The following is an 8,332-nucleotide window of genomic DNA, read 5'->3' on the forward strand; positions in this document are numbered from 1 at the left end:
AAGAGTAAGGTTAATGGTGAGATCGATACTAAAAAAAAAGTGCTAAGTTTTTTTCAGCTCATAAGGCAACTTTGTGGATATATAGCACCTAGAAATTCATTTTCATACTCTTCAAATAATTCAAGCAAAATGGTCACTTAACAGGACACAAAAGTGTCCAAGGACATAAAAGTTTCCTGTTACCATTCTAGTGTTAACACCACTGGCATGTATTGCAGATTGATGTACTGTGATTGTGGGTTTGCTAGTTGTGAGGCACGCTAGCAGACAGACCTCCACAACGGTCATAGGACAGTGATTGGTCTATTGTAGGATGTATGCTAGTGTTGGGCAATTTGCTGAGCCATCTGAGAGGGTTGTGTGTGAGGTTTTTTGAAGCCAAGCAGTGGGGGATGGGTTACCCAGTGTGAGGTGGATTAGGTTGCTGGAGGTCCCCTCTACATGCATCCTCTTTGGCACCTTTTATCCCATAGGATGTATGACTTTGTGTAGACACCGGATTTCATCTTATGTGTCAGGCCGTTGAGGCATTGTTCAGGGTTCAGCCTTGAGACAGATATAAGTTCTGTGATCTCCCAGACAGGAGACAGTGTATGCTTACAGGATAGCATATTACAAAGATTTTTAGATTTGTCACTAGTCAACTATTTATGGTTGTTTTTTAGCTATCTTTTGGTTTTTAGAGCTCAGTTTACACGGGAGACTCTGTCAAAATTTTTCAAAATACTGACAATTCTTGAGGAGAGGTGTTCAACTTGTTGTTTATTGTGTACAGAGGCCAGTTTACAGGGGAAACTCTGTCGGATTTTTCTTAGAAGTAAACAGTTTGGCAGATATGGCATCTTCTCCAAGTGAGACTCTTTACAACATAAAGAAGCTGGATGGCACAAACTTTCCATTCTGGAAGAAGAAGATTTGGTAGGTTTTGGTGCAGAAAAAACAAGTGAATCCACTGAAGCTCAAAGGGGAAAGACCAGAAGGTATGGCTGAAGATGAGTGGGAAGAGCTTGACTAGTTATCTTGTTCCACAATCATGTTGACACTGGCAGAAAATGTTTACTTCAACGTAGCAAAAGAGACTATAGTGTATGGCGTATGGCAAAAGCTATAAGGTATGCACGAGAAACAAAGTGCTGCTTCTCAGATTTACTGGCTCAAGAAATTGGTGGATTTGAATATGAAGGAAGGGACAACCATATCAAATCATCTCAATGAATTTCACACAATTTTCATCCAGATAATAGCACAGGAGATAGTCTTTCCAGATTCAGTGAAGGCTATGTTTCTCTTAATCACTTTGCCAAACAGTTGGGAATACTTTTCGCTTGGCATTAAGTAATTCTGTCACGCCAGAAGGTCTTACAAGTGCCAATGTAGAAGGTAGCTTGCTTACAGAGGAAGTGAACAGGAAGAACATTGGCAAAGGCAAAGGCAATAGTGCTTTGCTTGTTTGAGTGAGACAGCAGTTCAAAGACAAGAAGGATAAAAGGCATAAAACCGAAGTAAGTCTCGTGAATCGAATTCAAAGGATGACATAAATGCTACCATTGTGGCAAGAAGGGTCACATGAAGAGAGACTGTACAAAGTGGAAACAAGAAACAGACAAAACAAAGAGTTCTGAGCAAGATGAAAAGAAGAGTTCAGTGAAGATTGAAGAGGTGAATGTCACAGGATCTGGTTCAGACAATGATTCTGGTATAGTAGCTGGTGACATCTTCCTCAAAAGAAATTTTGATTTTTTTTTCTTGACTGCAGAGGATGGACATGCTATGAGTGATTGGATTATTGACTCAGGGGCATCCTTACATGTTTCTCCGCACAAAGAGTGGTTTACATCATATGTGGCTACTAAAGATTATGTCAGACTTGGCAATGAGCAGGTTTGTACTTGGAGTGGGAGATATGCAGTTGAAGTTTTAGAATGGCTCTTCTTTATGACTCAAGAATGTCAAACATGTTCCAGCAATCCAAAAGAGCTTGATCAGTACAGGGAAGTTGGATGATGCGGGTTATGTGACAGTTTTTGGGAGCAACGCTTGGAAGATCTCCAAAGGTTCGATGATTGTAGCACATGGAAGCAAGTCAGAAACTCTGTATACTTTACATATTTCAGAGGTTAAAAACCATCTAATTAATGTGATTGAGTAGCCAAGTGTGTCACTGTGGCATCGTAGGCTGGGACATATGTCAAAAAGAGGAAGCGAAATACTTTCTCGTTATGGTTATTTGTCTGGCTTTTCATTTCAATATTTCGAGTTTTGTGAGCATTGTGTTTATGGTAAGCAAACACAGGAACCGCATAAATCAAAGGGAAATCGTAAGGATGAACGGTTAGCTCTTGCACACAGTGACTTATGCAGACCAATGCCTAGTTTGTCGTTAGGGGGAGCATCGTACTTTTGTACCTTTATAGATGACTATTCTTGCAAAGTATGGGTTTATTTTGTGAAGCACAAGGATGAGGTACTCAAGGTCTTTAAGACATTCTTGTAGCTTGTGGAGAATCAGAGTGGTCAGAAGTTGAAGTGCTTGAGAACTGACAATGGTGGAGAGTACGTTTCCAAAGCTTTTCAAAACTTTTGTGAATCAAAAGGGATAAAGTGAGAACTTACTGCACCATACAATCCTTCGCAAAATGGAGTTGCAGAACGTAAAAATAGGACCATCCAAGAGAAGGTCAGAAGCATGTTGTCAAATGTCGAGTTGCCTGATGGATTTTGGACGGAAGCAATGGCTACAACAGTCCATTTGATCAACAAGTCTCCTAGTAGGGTTTTGGATAAGAGTGAAGTGGCCGAGATGCTATGGACAGGCAAGGAACCTTTTTATAAGAATCTCAGAGTCTTTGGTTGTGAAGCTTATAGCCATATTCCTAAGGAGTTCAGGAATAACTTAGAACCAAAGAGCAAGAAGTATATATTTCTTGGCTATGGAGAATTGGGGGAGATGGGTTACCGGCTTTAAGCTCCTGAGTCGAGAAAAGTTATTCATAGCAATGATGTGCATTTCAATGAAGCCAAGTTTCACGCTAGGCCAGAGAAGACAAAGGAGATCAGAAGAGTTGTCTTCAGGGAAGATGGACCTAGTGCTAGCACATCAAGACAGCATGGTCAGGCTGAGGAACAGCCTATAGTGGCTAGAGAGGTAGAATCAGTTGTGGTGAGACGTTCTGAGCGTGTCTCCAAGCCACCTGATTGTTATGTGCCACCTCTAAATTATGTCATGCTCACGGATTGCGGAGAACCATCTTGTTACAAGGAGGCATTACAAGTGGTTGACTCAAAAAAATGGCAGTTGGCCATGCAATCAGAGATGATGGCTGTGCATAAGAATCAAATGTGGAATTTGGTTCAATTGTCAGAGGGCAAGAAATCTCTACCTTGTAAGTGGGTTTACAGGTATAAGCTTACTCCTCATGATGGACAACCAAAATACAAATCACGGTTCGTTGCTAAGGGTTTTAAGCAACAACACGGAATAGATTTTGATGAAGTCTTTTCACCAGTTGTCAAGATAACAACATTGAGAAGTGTACTTGCTTTGGTTGCCAAACATGATCTGCATTTACATCAGATGGATGTGAAAATGGCATTTCTTCATGGAGATTTGCATGAGGAGGTTTATATGCAGCAGCCAGAAGGGTATGTTGAGAAAGGCAAAGAGAAATTTGTATGTCATTTGAGAAAGAGTCTCTATGGCAAAGAGAAGAAGGGTATGTTGAGAAAGGCAAAGAGAAATTGGTATGTCGTTTGAGAAAGAGTCTCTATGGCAAAGAGAAGTTTCACCGATTTATGCTTTCTCAAGGATACAAGAGAAGTGAGGCAAATCATTGCCTGTATACTCGACAAGCTAAGGATGGTAGCTTGATAATCCTCATCTTGTATGCGGATGACATGTTACTTGCTGGTAGACAAATGGTAGAAATTTCAGCTCTTAAGCCAAAAATGGCAAAGGTTTTTGACATGAAAGACATGGGTGAGGCAAGTCATATACTGGGTATGCGTATCCAACGAGATAGGTCAAAGAAGATGCTTTACTTATCTCAGGAAGAGTATATTGACAAGGTGTTGCAATGTTTCCATACGAACAGGGGAAAGGCATTGATGACACTAAGCAAGTCTGAGGTGGAAATGGATACAATGTCGTATGCGTCTGCATGTGGGAGTGTGATGTATGCAATGATTGCTACACGTCCGGATATTGCATTTGCAGTGGGAGTGGTTAGCAAATATATGTCAAATCTTGGCAAGAAACATTGGGAGGCAGTGAAAGGTATCATGAGATACTTAAAACATACAAAGAGTATGTGCATATGCTATGGTAGTCAGGATTTGAGTGTCAGAGGATACACTGACTCAAATTATGCACGAGACTTGGATAAGAGGAGATCTACATCAGGCTATGTCTTTACATTGGCTGGAGGTGCCATATCATGGCGATCTCCATTATAAGATTGTATTACGCAGTCTACTACAGAAGCTGAGTATGTTGCAGCAAATGAGGCATGCAAAGAAGCTATTTGGCTTGGTATATTGGTAGCAGACTTGGGAATCAAAGTAGATATGCTAGAGTTATATTGTGATAGTCAAAGTGCTATACAATTGGCAAAGAATCCAGTGTTCCATTCGAAGACTAAGCATATTGATGTGAAATATCACTTCATTAGGGAAGTACTTGAAGACAAGCAGATACAATTGATGAATCTCCACACCAAGGACAATACTGCTGATCTACTCACAAAGGGACTTCTAGGAGAGGGCTTTGTGAATTGTCGTGAGTTATTGGGTATTGAATAGATGGAAGCCATGTAAATCTTTGTATGTTTATGCTCATAGATTTACAGTTAGTTAAAGTGCCACATTGGACTTTAAGTGGGAGGTTGTTGGGATTAAAGCCCAGGTGGCCTCTTACACAGATATGGCCGGCCGCCCGCCGCCCGCCTAGCTCGCTTATCACTAACTCTTTCTATATACTCACTTATACTCATGTGAATAATAAGATTTGCGAGATAACCCTTCAACAAATTTCTATGTACTGTGTATCTGTGTGTGTGTGTGTGTGAGTCGATCTAAGCTCCGCTCCGTGACTTCAGGGGCGAGCCCAAGAAGTAGGTATGAGAGAGAAACTCACACACACACACACACACACAAGCTCCATTCACACAAATGGAATGAGGGACACATGTCAGCTCCCTCGCCCAGATGCCCACAAGGTGTACTCAAATCCTATTGTATGGCCTTGGAGGTGGACCAATGAGAATTAGGCTAGAATAAATCTAGTTTAATCAATTTAAAAACACTTAATAAAATAACCAATAAGAATTAAGCTCTTTAGAAGACTAATGGACAGTCTCCCAAGGGGTCCAATGAGCATTCAACAGCCCTGTCAGGACAAGGGTCCTATGGGGCAAGGCCCAACCTAGGGGGTCAAGGACCTAGGCCAAGGGCCTGGACTCGACCAGTGCGGACTAGGGATCCGCTTAGGGCAAGTGCTAGGAGCTAGCCTATATAAGGGACGGCAGGGAGGAGGATCCTATGTTCAGTTACCCTAGGTCTTACATTGGTAATAAGAGCTCAGGGGAGATGGGCATGGAGGAGTAGCCAGGGAGGAAGGAGAAGAGTAGTGTTTGCATGGCGTTGCATGGTCTTACTCTCTCTCTCTCTCTCTCTCTCTGTCTCTCTCTCTCTCTCTCTCTCTCTCTCTCTCTCTCTCTCTCTCTCTCTCTCTCTCTCTCTCTCTCTCTCTCTCTCTCTCTCTCTCTCTCTGCCTCAGGGCGTGCTTGCATGACTACAAGGAGGAGGATAATGTCGACTGTGGAAACGGTGGCTTGCCTCAGGGCTTACTTGCATGACTACGAGGAATATTTTGTCGACTGTGGGAACAGTGGCTTGCAATCGATACAAGTCGATGACGACTATGGGAGCAAACCCCTGCACACAAGGGAGGGTCGAGTTCAACCAACGCAAAATTGTGCGCGCAAGTGCTCGTTGTGAGTGCGAGGGTAAGAGCACCAAATCTCGATCACTGAAGCCAAGGCAAAGGCAACTCCTGCAGAGCGCCATCGTCTTCCTCCTCTCTCGTCGCGTTGTCGGCTCTGCAGCAACAGGTTTCCATGATTTTTATTTTTTTATTTTTGGCTTTTGAGGCCCTAATTTGGGCCACCCCCCCCCCCCCCCCTCACACTATATGAAGCTGGTCACACGATGGCAAGCTGCGGCCAAGTCTGAGACCTCCAGAGGCCACTATTTGGGTGCCTTGGCATGACATTAGATAACAACAGGCAACCGACAAGTTCATGAGCAGGTACACACCCATGAAAACTCATGAAAACTCCATCAAAACTCCAAGCCCCGACAAACACATCCATTATATGGCAATCAAATGGAGTTTTTGATAAGGGAATCAAAACTCTGATATGCAAGGCATTTCGATGTGTATTGGAATATCAACATGGTCATCAAGGCATGCAATCGCATGAAAGCTTGCCAAAGGCCGTTTGCAAGGTCATAGGCAAGGTACTTGGAGCCGGCACGCAAATTCAAAGGACGTGGTTGACCTCGCCTAAGGACAAGCAATGATTATCAGGTTTGAGATTTCATGTTATTGAAGTTTTTATCACTTTATATAGGTGCTTGTGTGCACTTCTATGGGTCACATATGACCATGGTTAAAAATACAACAAGCTCTTATGCGCACGAGCAAGGCTCAAGCATGACCTATCACTTGACTAGTTGAAGACGGCAAAGGTGTTCGACATGGCTGACCACTTAGTTGAAGGCGGCAAAGGTGTTCGGCATGGCCGACCACTTGTTACACATTGAGACACTGCTTATTTTGAATTTCACTTTTTGCTAAGAACATGGTTCCTAGGGAAAGTCTGTCCACGTTGTTTAGTCGCTCACAAAAAGCCTATATGGTCAAGGACACCAGTAATCAGGATAAGCGAGTACGCATACATACCTTGCCATTATTTTTTTTTCTTCTCAATCCACTAAACATGCTGACAAGGTCCATTCTTGGTACATGATTCACAAGGTCGACTCTCTTTGCTATGACATCGCCAATAACGTTTGTTGGCAATGAGGAAGACATAGTTATATGAAGCAAGTCTTCCATTTCTGCATCTTGCATTGCGACTCCCCACATTTTACATATTCTATGCGCCTACAAAATTGGGAAGGACTATACAATGTGTTTGCTGGTTATTTCATTACATACCAGATGGGTGTATATGATACACAAGGGCATATATGCATATGCGACAACTCTCTCTTGCAAAGCAGATATGGCTATGAGCCGATTGGAATGAGTTTTTCCTTCCAAATTTCATGACAATTGGTTGCAGCAACAACTACTAGGTTAACCAAGTTTAAGTTTTTCTCGTTTTTCCCTGTTTACACTTTACTTGGCAATTACGGTCATTATGCAAAGAAAAATGCTTTGGCATTTTTTTTTAATGAACCAAGACTTCTCCCTTGTGCCAAGGTACTGCCCAATGACTTGGCATCACGGGCAGTGGCACACACGTTTCGGGAACTACCAAAATGGGAATATCAACTCACACAATCCCTACCAATCTAAACTTTGCAAGGCACTTATGGTTTTGGTTCTCATGGTTGAGGCCATCACTCTCCGCAAGGGCTTACAATTCTCTATGCAAGGCATGCTAATGAGGAGGATCCAATACTACCGCTTCATGCATTACGCTTTCGCTATCACACTCGCAACTCTGTCAAGGACAGACTAAGTAATGGATTGTTCACTATGATTTTTGACTGCCAAGGCTAAGTTGTCCTCATACAATCACGACCCCTACAGGGTAGGGGGGTCGGCATGAGTTTTTGTTTTTCTGTTACCTCTTTTGATGAGAGCGTCATACCGGCAAACTATGGAATGCTTCTACGATAAGCTGCAAGTTAGGCATAAGATGCGTAAGAGCACATAGCTTGGGTACACACTCTAAAACCTTAAGGAAAGTTCCTCAGCCCAACATGCTCTTGTTCAAGTCTCTCTCTCTTTCTAAGGAAAAAATGAAAATCTTCTAAGAAGCTTTTGATACATGTTTTTCTCATGAGTCAGCTTGAGCCAAGGAGCTCTAACTCACAGCTAGCACGTGGCTACGCCGCTACTCAAATTAATCTTCATTTGTTCGTCGATTGAACACTATTTTGCATAAGGGCTATGAGCCAAACAGGCTAAGAGCCGTTGTCAGGACAAGGGTAAGACCCAACTATTGGCATTCTTTGGGTGATTGTTTTCAAGATCTACCCAAGGAAGTACACATCGACGTTAATGGACAAGTAAGAGTCTTGTCAATACGACTGTTCAAGG

This window comes from Adiantum capillus-veneris, chromosome 7, assembly GCF_014529385.1.
Source record: "Adiantum capillus-veneris isolate H3 chromosome 7, ASM1452938v2, whole genome shotgun sequence".
Lineage (NCBI taxonomy): Eukaryota > Viridiplantae > Streptophyta > Polypodiopsida > Polypodiales > Pteridaceae > Adiantum > Adiantum capillus-veneris.